The 17,476-nt window shown below is 32.7% G+C and overlaps 1 protein-coding gene across 1 annotated transcript in view; it reads left to right on the top strand.

Annotated features, from left to right (window-relative positions):
• The window catches only part of GPC5 (glypican 5), a 1,240,359-nt gene that overhangs the window by 423,945 nt on the left and 798,938 nt on the right, over positions 1 to 17,476 (top strand). The gene's annotated exons all lie outside the window — the stretch shown is intronic.

The raw sequence follows: 17,476 nt of genomic DNA, 5'->3' as shown, positions 1-17,476 counted from the left end.
AGAGTCTTTGGTATGCTTCTCATAATTGCTCTGTAAATCTTGTTTATGTGGGACCAGTTCTTAGGATTCCACCTTTATGAAAGTCTCTGTATCTTGAGCAAAGTTTGTGTAAGGAGGGCAAGGAGGTCTGTGATACCATAAATCTATCCCTTCTAGGTGGTGATAATGAGGGCTACTTTGCTTATTTTGTGACTGGTATGTTAGGAAAGTAGAGTTCTCTCTTAAGTGGCAAAACCAAAACTAAGTTCTACCAAGAAAGATGAATGGATAAAGAAGTGTGGTATGTGTATATATATATATATATATATGGCACCTCACAGCATCATGCATGTTATGTATATCTAGGTTATTTGAAAACTCTAGTACCCAGTTGATCATAAAATTAAAAGAGATTCTTATAATCAGTTCCTCTCATCGAGACAGCAAAATCTTAGTGGTCTCCAAAGTGGGGTAAGTATTCCCCAGGGAGTACACAGCTGATCCATTGGAGGGCAGGTAAGAAATATAGAACTTTGGTGTATATTTATCCTATCTTGTTCTGTTACTTTTTATAGTTGTAAGAAGATGTATAAAATATGTAACAGTTGTATTACGTATAAAAGATGTATAAAATATGTAATGTAAAATGTAATGTAAAAGATGTATAAAAGATGTGTAAAATATGTAAATGTAAAATATGTAGCAGTGGCACATGTATATAATTTTGCAATATATAAATATGTGTATCAAGTGTGTGTTCAAAGTGTTTTTATGGAATATGTACATGATGAAAAGAGATAGAAAACCCTCTTATAGGTAGTAAGGATGGAGCTGCTAAATAAGAAAGAATGCACGGTTATAAGAAAATATATTGACAAAGAAGTAAATAGATATCCCAAATATAGGGTTCATGAAAACTCTTAGGAGGAGGGTTGCCTGTTCAGCTTAACATTTCCCACTTCTTGTTTCATAGTTTCAAAGTCATCTCTTTTTTCAAGGTGGGAGAGGGAAATAATCACACTTCTTTTTTTTTCTCCTGTGTTAAATTGAGTCCCATTCTTTCATTAGTGTGCAGCTCTCCCATTATTCATGCTTAAGTTTCATTCTAGAGTTACAAGAGAATATCAAACAAAATGCTACCTTTGAGGTGTAGGTTTTTAATGTCTACTAGGATGGTGTAATTGAAACTTAGATTTTTATAGAAGATAGAAGAAAGTCATATTTTGTACAGGTATCACTACAATATTCACCTTTAATATCTTAGAAAATGTTCTTTCCTAAGCCATCTCTCCTAGAGATGAAGAGAAATTTTTGATTTTACCAGACTTCTGACTACTGATAATATGTGTGTGTCCTGGCAGGGGTGGCTATTGTACTGTCCATATCAAGGGGCAGTTGAAAGGACTCATCACAGTGTCAAATCTGAAAAGGTGCAGACAACTGTCTTCTGTGAAAATTTATTAATTGGGAGTAAGTGTGGAACAATGGAGAAAGTAGAAGTTGGAACATATTTCTGAATCTAATCTGTACACTTAGATGATTACGTATTTGTGTCTGAGTAAATACTTATTTTTTATTGTAATGGATATTAAGTCCATTTGTTAATGGTTTACTATGAAAATTCCATTTCTCATCATTGGCATAAGCAAATGTTCCTCTTGTCCCTTATTTCCATATGTAAATATTTATATAAATATTTACATATGGAATTAAGCCAGCCATATGTATATTTATTAGCAAACATTGGCTCCATATAGTAGCCCCAAAATACTTTTCTTCTTAGCCTGCCATTGAACTGTACCTCATTTTCTACCCTGAAACCTTTGTAATTAGAGTTACAAAACAAGCACATAGGGGTTTTACTTTGAAAATGCCACTTTTTATGTGTCTTAACAATTAACTTATTTAAAATATTCGCCTAGTACTTATTGAATTCTCACTGTGGGCCTGGTTCTACGCAAGGCACTGAGGTTAACCAGGTAAACAAAGCAGACACACCCTGCTCTCATGGATTTACATTCTAAGAAAAAGTTCTAAGAAAAATATAACTGCAGCTGACAAATATTACCAAGGAAACAAAAGCGGATAAGGTAGGGAAATGTACTTAAGAAGACTGTTTTAGTGGAGGCCACTGAAAGGGGCATATTTGAGTTGATCTGAATGAGAAATAGAAAAAGAAGAAAAGAATCACAGGGGAATCTGGGAGAACTGTGTTTGGGGCAGAGGAAATAATAAATTCAAAGGACCTGTGATAGAAATAGGTTTCTTGTATTCATAGGACAGACAAAGACATGTGGCTAGAACAGAATGAATGAATGAAGGGGAAGAGAAAAACATAAACTAAATTACGGGGAGTCTGGTAGACTCTGGCAGGAGTTTAGATTTTTATCCTCTGTGGAGAGGGAATCCATGAAAAGAGTGTAGGTAGAGGATGATACAATTTAATTATTGTTTTACGAAGATAATTTTGGCTTCATTATGGAAAATAGACTTTGAAGATCAAGAGTAGAAGAAAGTTATACAGGCAGAAGATAGTGGTGAGTGGAGCTAGAATAAGAAGAGTGGATAATATGAGAAGAAGACAGATTTAGATGAATATGGGAAATGGAATTATCAGGAATTGTTGATGGATTGGAAATCGAGGTGAGAAAAAGAGAGAACAAGGATAATATTAATAACTATATTTGTTGGGATGATGGTATCAGTGATGAAAAAATGAAATCTGGGTGTGGAGCAGGTCTAGGATTTGTTCATTGGGGTTAATTGGAAATGATGGTTCCCTTAAATTTGAGATGCCAAACAGACACCCAAAGGAACATTCAGAATTCCTTGGCAACCAGAGCTGGAGGTGTACATAGATAGTATTAAAGTCATGAGACTGTCTGAGGTTGCCATCTTCTTGTTAGAGGAGCAATTCATATCAAAACTGTTAGAGGAGAATATATTTTAAAATTGCAGAATCATATGAAAAAATGCATATCACAAGAATCTATGAATGGAGAAAACATTTATTAAATGTATGGTGGTATCTTGTAGATGCTTACAGAGTTAATCTAGGACCGATCAGATATTTAGCAAAATTAACTTTATCTTACTGAAGAATAATCAGTGTTCATTATAAAAAGAAATTCAATTTTATTTATTTTTTAATTGTCAAAATAGTTAATTGGATATAATAAATGCTTTTAAAATAATAAATTATATAAGATCTAATAATAGGTCTAATAACCACCATACTTTTGATATAGTGATGATTTTAAACAATTTCAAGATAGCTGCAACCACTGTATCAGGATATGAAAATATGTAATTTCTACTGGTGACAAAGTCACGGGTACTGCTCTACTACTATGGGCTGCTAATACAAACCGTAATGTTATGGTTTGTTGCCTACATTCAGAGTTGAAATAAATTCTAGGCTTTATTTAGAGGTTAATGAAAATATATAATTTTTTTCCCTCAATCAAGTTCAGAGACACCCTGAACTCCATCTACCGTTGAGGATCGATTTGCAGATCCCAGGTTAAAACCCCCTGATAGGGGAACAGAAGAGAAAGTTAATAAAGTAAAACTTTAACTTTGGTTCTCAAAACTCAATGAGGCAACTTACAAAAGCTCTGTTATGATCCAAAATTGTTTAACATACCAGAGCAGTATCAGCAGGCTTTCATTCATTCCATAATCTTCAGAAAAAATTATATTGGCAGAGCAAAATCACAGGGAAGAACTATTTTTCAACCAGTCATCAAATATCCATCTTATAATGCCTGTATATTTCTTGAGCAATTTATCCTTTTTCTGAAGACTAAGTCACTGTAATCAAATCAGGTTCCACAAATTATGAGTTGTGATGAGCAATAGTGCACTGTGGACAAGTAAAGAGCTGGACAGCATCTGCGTAAATATTCAGTGGCCCTCGTCAATGGCTCACCTCTTCTAGGCAGACTCACTGTGTGGTAGATGGGAACTCCTGTGTCATTGTGTGTACCATGACCCCAGAAGAAAAATCACCATTTCCACATTGTTGCTATTTCCATCACTTCTCTGCATGACCCTCTCAAAGTGAAAAATGTCCAAACCTCTGCATTTCACGTCTCACTTTTCATACAGTTTTTTCTTCTCTCTTCTACCCCTGATCCTCCTGACAATCCTGAGTAAGGCCCTTGGGGGCACACCACATCTGTCCTTGGTGATTTTTCCCTTTTCTCCACCAGAATCCTAGGGTGAGGCCATCCTTGGTGTCCCACAGAGTGTAGGTTCCTGTGAGGTTGCAGGAGAGCACCTGGCCAGAGCAGGAGCTGGTGAGATACTTTATAGCAGTTTCCTACTTTCCACAGCCTCTGCTTGAGATGGACAATGATGCTTGTACCTTTAAAAATCATCTGTGATAAATATGATGTAACCAATAACCAGTGAGGAATTTTCTAAAGGGTTAACATGGACTTTCTTAGATGTTTGCCTCAGACTGAATTGTCCTTTGATAATTGATTTGAAACAATGCTTGATTACTCTGAGTTTACCTGACTGAGGAAATGTATGCATGTCTTAATTCAAATTTTCTCTCCTTCAAAATTTACTTTGAAACTTCTTGTGGTTCATATTAATTAAGTTTGTTTGGGGCAAAGTTGTCAGCAAAAATGTTACAGTTATGCAGCAGTTTATGTTTAAGCATTAAATAGCATCATCATTTTTCAAAAAAAATGATGTCAGCAGTTAAAATCCTAACCTCTGAGCAACTGTGAAAAATAATGACCCACTGCTTAGAAATTGCTTAACCTACTTTCAATATGAAACATAAAAAGTAATATCACAGCAATCTTGTATAATTATTTTATTGTAAAACCAATAAATGTTACAGTGTTGTTAAAAGTAGTAGGTTTAAGTAACAGTTTATTTCTTTAAACCTAACGATTCCAATACATATAAGAATATTATCAGTTTCTATTAAATATTCATTTTTCTAGAGAGACTAAATCTTCTTTAGAAGGCAGTCTTCATGTAGAAAACAAATTTGATTTTGAAATGTCAGTAAAAGCAATGATCATAGCCATTTACTTACAACCACAAATTATGTAGATATTTTATGATGTGTATTTTAATAATCACAATCTACTGGGTTCAAGCATAGATGAGAGACTATCTTATTTAATGTAGGAAAAGACTATACTAGATTACCTCTTTTCTTTTTTCTCATTCAGTTCCTAGGGTACCAATATGGTAAATAGTAACTTTAGAGCCCTGATAGACTGAGATGAGGTTCTAGTTTAAATCTCAATGGCTTGTTATAAGGTTAATGTTTATAAATACAAAAAACAAAAAAACCAACACACACAAATAAAACACAGCACTTTAAAAAGATATTAGTGTCTAAAAATTTATGAATTCTGAAAATTGTTCAAGCTTTGCATTAAACCACTTACTATAAAACACATTTTAGAAACATTTTTCTATTGTTAATAGCCTGTAATAATGATGCAAAACTAGTCTATCATAATTGACTGCTCAATTGCTAACTATGATCTATTGGACGGTGGTGTGGCGGTGATTCTGTGAAATTCCTTCACTTCTTCCAACTCCTTTTCTTTCTGAGGAATTTTCTAAAGCACCCTGACTCCTTCCACCTCATCTCCACTACACGGAAGTTTCATGTCACCAGGCTTACAGTATTAATGTTTCAGAAGGACAAGCACTTCTTGATTTTGTATTAGCAATATAGCAGTGATCAAAACACATTTAGTTATCTTTTGGTTCAGAAGGAAGTGTTTGAAATGCACTCAATAACATTGAATGTTCATCTAATTTAGCAATTAGTGTGTCTGAGTAAATTCAATGGAAGGTTCCTTTCTGGAATTTGTGGCATAACGCACTAAGTTCACTGTGGGCTGTGAATTAGAAGAGATCAGTTATCAGCATAAAAATCAACTATTTCAATTAGTGTACAATCAACTGGAGATTACAGTTTAAAAACACTTTTTGAAAGTAATGGGTTTTGGTTTGGCCATTGATAATTTGCTTTTTATTATTTAAAGAGTGTGTAATTATTTTATGTTAGGTAAAAATTTGACTTTATATTCACTTGGCTGCTGCTGATCTTACACGTTATCATTACCTTTTAAGATTTGAGCCATTTATCTGCCAGGTTTTTTGTTTGTAAAACATGTTGAAAGAACATTGAACACTAGAACTTTCATACTTTTTATTTAGGTGATTAGGAAAAACTATAGCCTTTTATAAGCTAAAACCTCTAATCTTTCTGTTTAATAAATAATGTGAAATATGGTTTATGTCACAAAATGAGATTCCAAATTATAGACAGCTCCCACTATATTCAGACTTATTTTCAAAAATTGAAATTATTGAGATTGAATTACTTCAGGAATTATGCAATCTAAAAAATAAATGTATAGCATTATGTTATAAACAAGTAGAATACATGAGAAAAATATTGCTTTTGACAATTAGTAGACATGTAACTATCCATTCAGTGACCTCAAAGAATCTAAAAAAAAAAAAGAAAAAGGAAAAAATTTCCTTTAGTTTTACTAAAATACATTTGATAGAATGTAGTGAGTGATATGCTAAAAGAGCATGAGTTTTGAGTTAACACAAGGAATATGGTTAAATTTCAGCTCTTGTGGGTACTAGCTGCATGTTTATAGTCACCTTACTTAACATCTTTAAGCCTCAAAATAGTTTTGATACATAATCAAAAAGACAATAACAAGTGAGGTAAAGTGTGGAGAAATGGAACCCTCAAACATCGCTGGTGGAATGTAAAACTATTTTGGAAAATAGATAGTTTCTCAAAAGGTTAAACACAGAGTTATATGATCTAGGAATTCTACTTTTGTGTTTATCCAAGGGAGAAAAAAAAATGTGTCCACATAAAAACTTGTACATGAACGTTGATAGCATTATTTATAATGTTCAAAAAGCGGAAATATCTCCAATGTTCATCAACTAATGAATGGATAAATAAAATGTGATATAAAAAATGTGATATATCTATACAATGAAATATTGTCCAGAAGTAAAAAGGACTGAAGTACTGATAATGGTACAACATAGAAGAACCTTGAAAACATTATTCTAAGTAAAAGAAGCCAGTCACAAAGGATTACATATTGTATGACTCAATTTATATAAAAATAGTAATAAATATATTTTACCACTTTATTTGGACATCTATTTTCATTTGTATATAGAACATTCCTTTATACTGGCAACTACCGTGATTGGTATACTGACGACTTATCCTACCTAACCCTGATAGTCTTGGAAATACCATACAAATAAGATCATCATTTTTTGATATTTGAATGTCTGTAAAGTTTGATCGGTTTTTGCCTGTTTTATTTTCCGATCCATTGTCCATGCCTCAGCACATCAATGTCTGATTACTGCCTCCATCATTCCACTGAAATGCTCTTGTGAAGCTCACTAGCCTATAATCCAATGGCCTATTATCAGTTCTTATCTCTTGCATATTTAACAGCACTTACCTATGTTGCTGACCCCCTTCTCTATACTCTCTATACTCTATACTTCTCTATACTCTCACTCTTTTAATTTCTCATCTGCCTTTCTGATTATTCTTACCCCAAGATCTGTGATCCTCTCTTTAAGTCCTTTAAATGTTGTGTTCATCTGGGATCTCACCCAATCCCGTTTCTCATTCCTCCTCTTTCTCTGCATGTCACTCTCTGACGGTTTCATGATAGTAACATGTTAATCTTAGTCCAGATGATTCCCCTGAGTCTCAGATAGTCCAGTCTACCTACTGGGTGAAGACCATTTCAAAATTAGCATGGCTGGGAGACAACACCAGCCTTCTTCTTACTGCTTTGCCCTAAATTGCTCCCCCTTCTGTTCTTCCTAGTTGCCCAAATCTATACTTGGATGTCATCCTTAAATACCCTTTTTCCTCGTCTCTCCTTATCACTGTAGTCTTTTAATGTTATCTCCTAAATATTTTTTTTAACCTAGTTCTCTTTACTCCTTGGTCATTGCTCTTGGTTGACATCACCACGAAGTCCTATCTAGATTAGAACAATAATTGTATCCCAGTTTTACAATCACTGGTCCAGAAAATAGCCTGAGACAGATGTTTATAGTTTACATTTCCAATTTCTCTTCTACGCTGATTGCACAACACACTGCTGTCTGGCTTATGTATTCACAACCCCATTGAAATGACCTTCAAAAAGTCACTAATTGTCTCTTGTGGCAAATCCAATAGACAATTATCAGTTTATCAGTAGATTGATCAGATCAATGACTATTTAAAATCATTCAATTAAACATCATGCTATTAAAGTGAAATTCAATCTCTTGGATTTTTGGTTAAACATGAAAATTTGGCCACATGAGCATTTATTTTCTAAAGCTCTTCTAAAATGCCAATAAGTGAATGTAAACTCAAAAGGAAACAGAAGAGTGCAGTACTTTTAAAAAACATTCAAAGCAGATAAAGGAATGGGAATTGTCATGGATAGCATAAGTTGCAATCCAAATATATACAGAGAAGTTTACTTATGTGAGGCAGTTCATCTGGCAACACCTGGGGTACACAGAAATGCAAGATAGCATTAAGAACAGAGGTGGTATATAGAACTAACTATATGTTAGTTACTCCTCAAGTCAACACTGCACCCCAAATAATTTATCTCCTATTTCTCCCTTGTAGTCTGGAGTTGCATTTTCTGGAAAACAAAACAAAGCAAACAAAACAAAACATTAAAGCATGTACCAGGCAGTTTCCTGGTTCCAGCTAGAATAGAAGTAAAGACAAATCATAGGGCAGGAAATGGAAGAACTAAATGAAGTCATATACTGACCTGCCTGTATTCTGAATGCTAGCATGCAGTTACCTAGTGCCCATGTAGAAAACTAGATGACTCTTCTTTGAAGAAACTCTAGGGAAAATGATTTCATGTAGTGATTGTGCCTTCACCCATTGAGAAGGTAACTCACCACCTAATCGAATGGTGGTGAAGTCCTCTATTGTACCTCATTGACATACAAAACTGCCCAATATCAATAGATAATTATTGATCACTACACATTTATAGAAAATGTAAAAAACATAAATGCAAAAGCAAAAAACATACAAAAAATAAACAAAAAATAAAGACGAAAGATAGTATAGAAGAAAATACCCCAAGGCTATATGAATATCATTAAAAAATGGTAGAATGGGTTGTATTCTTTAAGCAATAGTACATTGATTCCAAAGGATCAATAAAAGAATGAGAGCTTTAGAGAATTAAAAACATAAAAATTAAAAATTCTGTAGAAGGGTTTTGAAGATAAAGTGAAGAAAATATTTAAAAAATAATAACAAAAAAAGAGAAGGAAATAGAGAATAAAATGATGAGATTTGAGAATTTCACTCTAGGAGAGCCAAGTAATGAGAGTTTCAGAGAAAAGAACCAAATTACTTGAGAGAAGAAATTTGTGAAATAAATAATATGTCAACTTTTTTTTTAGAGTTGAAGAGTCTTGACTCTCTACCCAGCCACCATCACAATGAATACACACACACACACACACACACACACACATACACACACACACACCAATAATCATGAAATTTCTGAATACCGAAGAGAAGATATTAAAATTTTCCAGAAAAATAAATTAAACATACAAAATACAGATGCATACAAAGAATGAGGATAGAATTTGTTCTGGTGCAATCCTGTTGCATGTTGACAGGTATACTAGAAGACAATGGCAAAGAAATACCTTCAAATTATGAGGCAACTGATTTCTAACCTGAAATTCTGTACTCAGCTAAATTAGCAATCAAGTGTGAGGACAGATTAATGAATTTTTCAAATAGGTATGGATATAAAAATGTATATTTTGTATGTCTTATGAAAGTATAAAGCTGTTAGCAAGAGGAATGATTGAGAAATAAGACTTGGGTCCCAGGAAACACGATACTGAATACATCAGAACAGGGAAAAGAACAATGTTTGTAAGAGGGAATTTTGCAAGTGAAAAAGAGAAAAAAAGATCAATACTTAAAATGATGTGTTGGGATGTATGAAAATGATATTAGTAAGCATTTAACAGATCTGCTAGAATATTTGAATAAAAAATGTGATATATACATAGAAAGATGTGACAGATACAAGGCAAACTATGCAAATTGATAGCGACTGTGGTAATTACACATTATAGGAAAGAAAGTTTTACATGAAAAGAAATATAATCATAATACACTATTGCCTTGAACTGAATAAAATATTTGTAGACACAACTATTACTTTAATCAAATTTTTGCTAACGCTCTATTACTTGGATGGGGAAAAGCAAAATGGGATTTGGTGATGCAACAGAAAATCAATGAATATTGTGAAGAATTGATAACTGAGAAAAACTGTCTATTTAATAATTTTTTTAGCATGTAAGGTTAATGCCAGCGCATTCAATCAGATTGATTACTGCATACAGGAGCAGCAAACTTGGTGTATAAAGTGCTTGGGCACAGTAATGCTGTTTTTCTAACATAAACCTTTTGTTATTACTCAGTTTTTTACTCGGTGTATATGTGTGTTTATTATTCTGATAAATATAATTTTAAGCACTAATGACAAACTCTGCATCATGATTTATATGGATCTGCATAATGTGGTCTTCTATGTCTCCAGGCTCATTCGCTCATTGTTCCCCTTTTCTACACAAACCTGACATCTACTCTCCCCATACAAACACTTCTCATTGTTTCCATTATTTCAACATGCCAGGTTCTTTTTTACTTTTAGATCTTCCATTCTTTATAAAAAATAAAAATAAATTTAAAAAAATTATATATATATATATATATATATATATATATATATAATTTTTACTTGGGAAAAAGCAATAGTGTCTCTTTTCTCTGTAACTCATAGTCATTCATTATGTCTCAGTTTATCTCGACAAAGAATACGTGTACTCTTATGTTCTCCTTGGCACTCTGTAACTGACTTATGTGAGTACTTCTCTGGCGAAGAAAAGTCAAGGAATTAAAAAACACAAGGTATTGGGTAACATCTGCAATGGACTCTCTTTCTCAGTACCCATTTTCTGTTCTCAAATATCTTAGTAACATTAGTGCAATTTTTCATTACTTCTGACCCTACCTAATCTTTGTCTTCCTACTCTCTCTCTGACTTTAGTGTTTTGAGCTGTATCTTTCAAACTTGGCTAATTTTTCAGATTGAACCTGACTAATCTTTTGGCTCTGATTAAATGCAAAACCCCTCCTCCAGATTTTTCTGAATGTTAATTCAAGTTTATAATTCTACCAATCTGATTGAATTCCTGGGGTCATAATTGTTCTAAATGCTTCCTAAACAAGTCATCTTTTCTTTTCTTTTTTTAATTAAAGTTTATTGGGGTGACAATTTTTAGTAAAGTTACATAAACTTCAGGTGTACAATTCTGTATTACATCATCTATATATCCCATTGTGTGTTCACCACCTAGAGTCAGTTCTCCTTCTATCACCATATATTTGATCCCCTTTACCCTCATCTGACACCCCACCCCCCAGATTTTTTTTAGTCATGATTTTCTGTGCCATGTGAAGTCCTTTCCTGATAACTGTCACAACTTGACTCCAAATAATCCAAAGTGTAGCATGCAAAAATATTTACCTAATGATCTTTTATAGCACCCCTTTGCCATGTATAGTTTTTGACTGGCTCATGCATATTCTCAGCTTTCTGCTGGTATATTATGAGTCTATAATGCCTTGCAGACTCAATAACTGTTCTCTGTAGTCACTTGAATGACATTTTATGAATGTGCTTTGAAGAGGTGATTGGTCAGAGCAGAGCAGTTTCTGGATCTATGTCTAGCAGTTCAGCAGCACTTAACCACATGGCCCCCTGTAGTTTTGAAGCAGTTAATGCACCTTGAAAGTAGGCTGATTTATGAGAGGAATATGGTCACAGGGGATCAATGGGAAAGTTTCTTAGGCACAGGATATTGAAGAAGTGAAATAAATGCTATGTGAAGATTCATTAAAAACTAAACTATGGAAAAGTTCTATAATAAAATTAAAATAGGAATTATAATCTTAAGAAATGTGATGTCTTATGAATATAAGTTCTGCATTTATTATGTGTTTCACATTGATGTGATGGAAACTTCATTGGTTTCATTAGAAATAAAACAAATCATAAGTTTTATAGTAATGAGTGTGAATAGATATTTATATGCCTCTTACAAGGCAGGTAGGTCAGATACTGTTTCTGAAAATGATCATTTTGAAATTGTATATGTATCCTGAAACTCATTAAACAGTTGGTAAAATCTAATTTAACTTCCTTTAACATTGCTTTTCTTTTTATCTTAGAAAAGCAAATGAGCATGTCAGCTTTTAATTATAGAAGTCTAATTTTAATTTATTAGATATATATAACACATCAAGATAGTTGCTAAATTTAGTCTATCTTAGTGCCTTCCTATTGTACATATTCATTTTGACTTTAACAATAAGAAAACCCTTTCAAGAATTTTGTAAAATAATTACATTCAGAAAGGAAGTTTAACATTTTTAGAAAATAACTATGTTTCTTAAGGCACTTAATATATCTTGAAATGAAGACCTAACTTACGAGTTTTTAAATATTGCGTTTGTACCCATTAAAATGTTTACAGTTTAAGTTTCATAATTTCCCTTCTTAAAAATGAAGTGAATCATGTCAAGCATATCAATGAGAGTTATTTATATTAAAATTCTGATTTAAGTAACTGTATTGTGTTTTATCATTGATGAGAATTGAGTGGCAGAATTACTATGTCATTCAAGGGCACAGTAGCCTTATTAGAAAACTAATTTTCTATGTTTTGCTTCACAAATATGCTCATAAGTAGTGAATTGTTCAATTTACCGTACTAATTTAGTGAAGTGTCATGTTTTATCCATTCTTAAAAAGACCTCTTCATCTGACATTTTAAAATGCATTGCATCTCAACCTATAATGCATTCCTGAATTTGGAACAAGAAAAAGATATGCAAACTATTATTTATTTAAAACAAGCTTTTATGTATAATACCATTTATGATGTCTTTGATTGCAATCTCCATTATGTCACGGGCCATACCTGCATTTCCTCATTGTGTCTAGCAGAGTACCTGGAAAGATAAGAATGTTCAATATATGTCTGTTGAATAAATGAATGAAATATATAATTAAGTTGATCCCTATATGTAAAATTTTAATGGAATGGGAAAGTGAATTTTCCTAATTATCAAATACTAATAGTAACTATTTAAAATCATTCTTATTACAAATACTATGCTTTCAATCTTGGATTATAATTTTAAAATTCCTATGTTGTTGTACTCATTCATCCCATCCATTTATGCATTCGCTGAACAAACATTTAGTACCCATTACATGCCAAGTAGTGTTATAGATACAGGGAGTAAAAAAAAAAGTGATTAAACGAGGGCATTGGTGAGAGTCATTATATTCCAAGTATGAGCTAGTCAGCTTCTGAGTGAGTTGGGAAGGCTGACAATATCTTTTTACTTTATTCAACAAATATTATTGAGGTCTAGTATGGATCAGGAGATTTCCTAAGTACTAGATATATAAAATGGAATAATGCTTTACCTGCTTGTAGTAAATCATTCCCATAATAAAAAGATAAAGGATTCACTATGTAGCTTTTATAGTAAAATTTCTGATCTAGACTCAGAGAATTAGTCACAGTTCTAGGAATCTAGAAGGCATTCAACAGAGATTGAATATAAGATGAAATGCCAGAGAATATTTAATAATGTACTGTGGTACCATTGACTTCAATTAGGATATAGTTCTAATTTATTTTAAAAGATATTATGGCTTGTGCATAGTAGGTGTGATGACTGAATAAGAGAAATGTTGAACAATGATTCCTTTGTAGCCATTGTTATTGCATCAGTAATTCTATGTTTAAAAACATTCAAAACTTAGTGAAATGTATTATGAAGCATTTTTTTTTCTTGTTCATGCACCTGTGATCAGCTGGAACTCAGCTGATCAAGGCTAGATTTGGCTGGGATTTGCTTGAAGCCCAGCTCTATTGCTTGTGTAAATAGTTGGAATTACAGATTTATTTCTAAGTGAGATATTGATTTATTTTAACAAACTACAAAAATCAGAACCAATTAATCACAGAGAAATTACAATTGAAATACTAATCTGAGCTACAGATGAGATTGAATTGTTATGTTAAACATTTGGACTCATTATTTTGTTAGGATTTGTTTATTAAAGCATAATTAGTAACATTATCAGTAGAAAGACATATTGTGCTATAATTAAATCATTTAAATAATCATTTCTTGAATCTTTAATATGCTAGATTTTGCCATTCATTAAAGTAGATAAGAGTTCTTTGTAAATACAATTTATCATCAATAGTTTGCTTTTCTAGAAATCCTAGAAAATTTAGAATTTGGCCTTAACATTTTAGAACACTATGCTCTTCTGATGATGTGTTATATTTATCTACAAAACATCCAATAAGACAGAAATGTAGGATAATTAGAACATTTGCAACCTGTTCAACTTTGGCAAATATCATAAGTAGATTTTTCTTTTTTTTGTATTTAGAAAAATATAGATGATTTTGGAAATGGGCTAGTTCCAGTTTTAATCTAAGAAAAATAACTTACATCCTGAGGTTATTTTTACAGGATACCAGTGTTTCCAAACAATATATTTTCTGTTTCTTATGTTTTACACTTAGAATTTGTTCAACCAAACATGCTGTGTAACAGTATAGAGACACTAGTACAGGCATCTCAGAAATCTCACTGTTCCTCCCAACCCATAGAGTTTATCACTGGGATGGGGAAATGGAAATGGAGCCACAGGAAATGCAGATGCTCTGCTAATAATTATTTCTTTTTCTTTAAGAAGATTCCTCAATAGGCAGGAATATAGACATGTCCAAGAGATATTCTTTACCTAGAAAATTCAATAAATATGTCCATTTAAGTGAAATAAATTCAGTGCAACTGATTTTACCTGTGAACATGTAGCACATACATATCCATGTATTGTCAATCTGTTCTTAGTTACTGAACTGTTAAGCTGAACTGAATAATTATTGTATGTTTAAGAAACATGTGAACCAGCTAAGTAGACTGCCTTAACAAGAACAACAAAAACTTTGTTGTTCCTAATACTTCCTATCGTGCGTCAGCCACTCTTTTCCTCACCATGTCCCCTGCTAAAGTCGTTTCTAAACACCCATTCCGCTCAGAGCCTCTAGTTGACATTGGTGTAAATTACTTTAATAAACATTTGCTCTGCCTGCTATTATCCTCATTTAATTTTCACATGTTGGTCTCCAATGGATCAAGCAGAAGGAAGCATGGGTTATATCTATATGACTTCATTAAGTAAGGAAAAGAAAGAAAAGTTGTGTTTGGAAAGTGATCAAGTTGATAGAGTGCCCCTCTATTAATCAAGTGACCATATTTTAGTAGGAGGCTACATAGAGCATTTTAAATGTTTGTTTGTGTATTTATTTGTTTGTGTTGGCAGCCAACAATTGATCATACTGCATGTTTCAAGGTTACAAAGGAGCCCTGTGGTGGGACAAATGCAGGACAGAGAAAACACTTAGTTGTACTCAACCACAATCTCAGTTTTTTTTCTTTTTGAGGATTTCAAAATAAGAGTTTACACTGATCCACCAATTCATTATTTTCTCTTTATTGGATGAATGCACATAGATTGCTTTACCTGTATCTTAATTTCAATGTAAACTTTTAGAAGAATCTTTCATTTTTATCAGTGTGTAAGCAGATGTGATTTTTATCCTTTTTTCTTTTCATAGCGTTTACCTCATTTGAAATTTTTCACTTGATTTAATTTAACTTTTTTTTGATGGTGGATACATCTGTTGCTATCTATGTCTGATTGTCATTTTAATGGGCTGCCTAGAGGCTGTGACCACAGTAGTACTGTATTTTCCTGCTGGTCCTTTATTCTTTGTTTCAGGTATACCAGTTTTCAAGAAATGGATTTAGTATATTGTCATAGATTTGATTTTTGCCTCTCCAAAATATTCTTTTATAATTAGCTCAATATATTTGGAAACATTTTATGGTTAATTTATACATAAAACATCAAAACTCCTTCAGAAAATTTTCAGTGTCCCAAATACACATTGGTATAGATTATTTAATAGGTGCTACAAAATTAACTTTGGAGCAGTAAATTTTGTTTTATAAAGACATTCTCAAATGTAATTTAAAAGTGATTAAAGTAGCCTTTGATAGCCTAGAATTAATGTACAGTTATTATTTTAATCTTCTTGAAAATTTAAGAATACTGTGTAGTTAGGATTGGTTATGTAATTTTCAGGGACCAGTGAAAAATGAAAATGTAGATCCTCTTATTCAAAAGTAATTAAGAATTTCCAGACAACCATGGTAGTCCATGCACAGGGCCTTTGGAAGCAGGTTGCATGCACATGAAGTTGCCTCTATGTGTATATTTTTAGGCTTATCATTTGGTTTGCAAGCACATCCTTAAATTATGAAAACCAATCTGAAAGACAGCTTTACCAGAATGTTTTAAAAGTGGTAGAAGAGGGAGAAGTGGTTCAAATATATGGTGATGAAAGGAGATCTGACTCTGGGTGGTGCTCAATGCAATATACAGATGATGCATTACAAAATTGTGCACTTGAAATCTATGTAATTTTAGTAGCCATTGTCACCCCAATAAATTTCATAAATAAAACAAATGTGGACTATTAGACCTATAGAAATACAAGATATAAAGAAGAATCACATAGCCAACCTCAAATTCAAAACGTGGAATTCTGACATGAGCTCTCTGATAGAGCTTACTTTTAGGATTTAATATTCTGCGTATATTTTTACTTTTGATAACTCTAGACATCATTTCTTATTTAACTTAAAATCTAACATCAGCAAATTCTAACTACTGTCCCAAGTTCTGTCCTAATAATTCAGAGATAACTCTATTTCCTGTTCAACTAGGTGGAACCATATGGAATTGTAAATATTCAGCCTTTTGGCTTACAAAAAACAGAGTTTTATATGTTTCCACCTAAGACATGGCAACCTATTAAATATGTGAAGGCAAGAACCCCTACAGCAACCACCCCAACGGATACCAAATGCATGCTCATAGCCTTTCCCAAAACCCCACGTCTTCTCTGCCCCAAACTAATCATTCTTTCACTCTTCTCCACTATTCATATGAAAAATTTTCCAGATCCTTAAATATGCAGGGTCCAACCAATATGTTGGTTGAGTGACTGTAAAAATTAAGTTTATTAATTTTCATCTTAAAATTTGCCATTCTTTATGTTAAAAAATGGTTCAAGTGTTAACTGACAGACTGCATAGTAAAACATATTTTCCAATTCCCATGGCCTAAAGCAAGTCTAAACCATGACCCTCAATTGTATTTTCTTATCAACTTCTAAACAATATATATGCTAGCATAAACTTGTGCAATTT

This window comes from Rhinolophus hipposideros, assembly GCF_964194185.1.
Source record: "Rhinolophus hipposideros genome assembly, chromosome: 4".
NCBI classification, from domain to species: domain Eukaryota; kingdom Metazoa; phylum Chordata; class Mammalia; order Chiroptera; family Rhinolophidae; genus Rhinolophus; species Rhinolophus hipposideros.
This window is presented reverse-complemented; position numbering and strand designations above follow the sequence as displayed.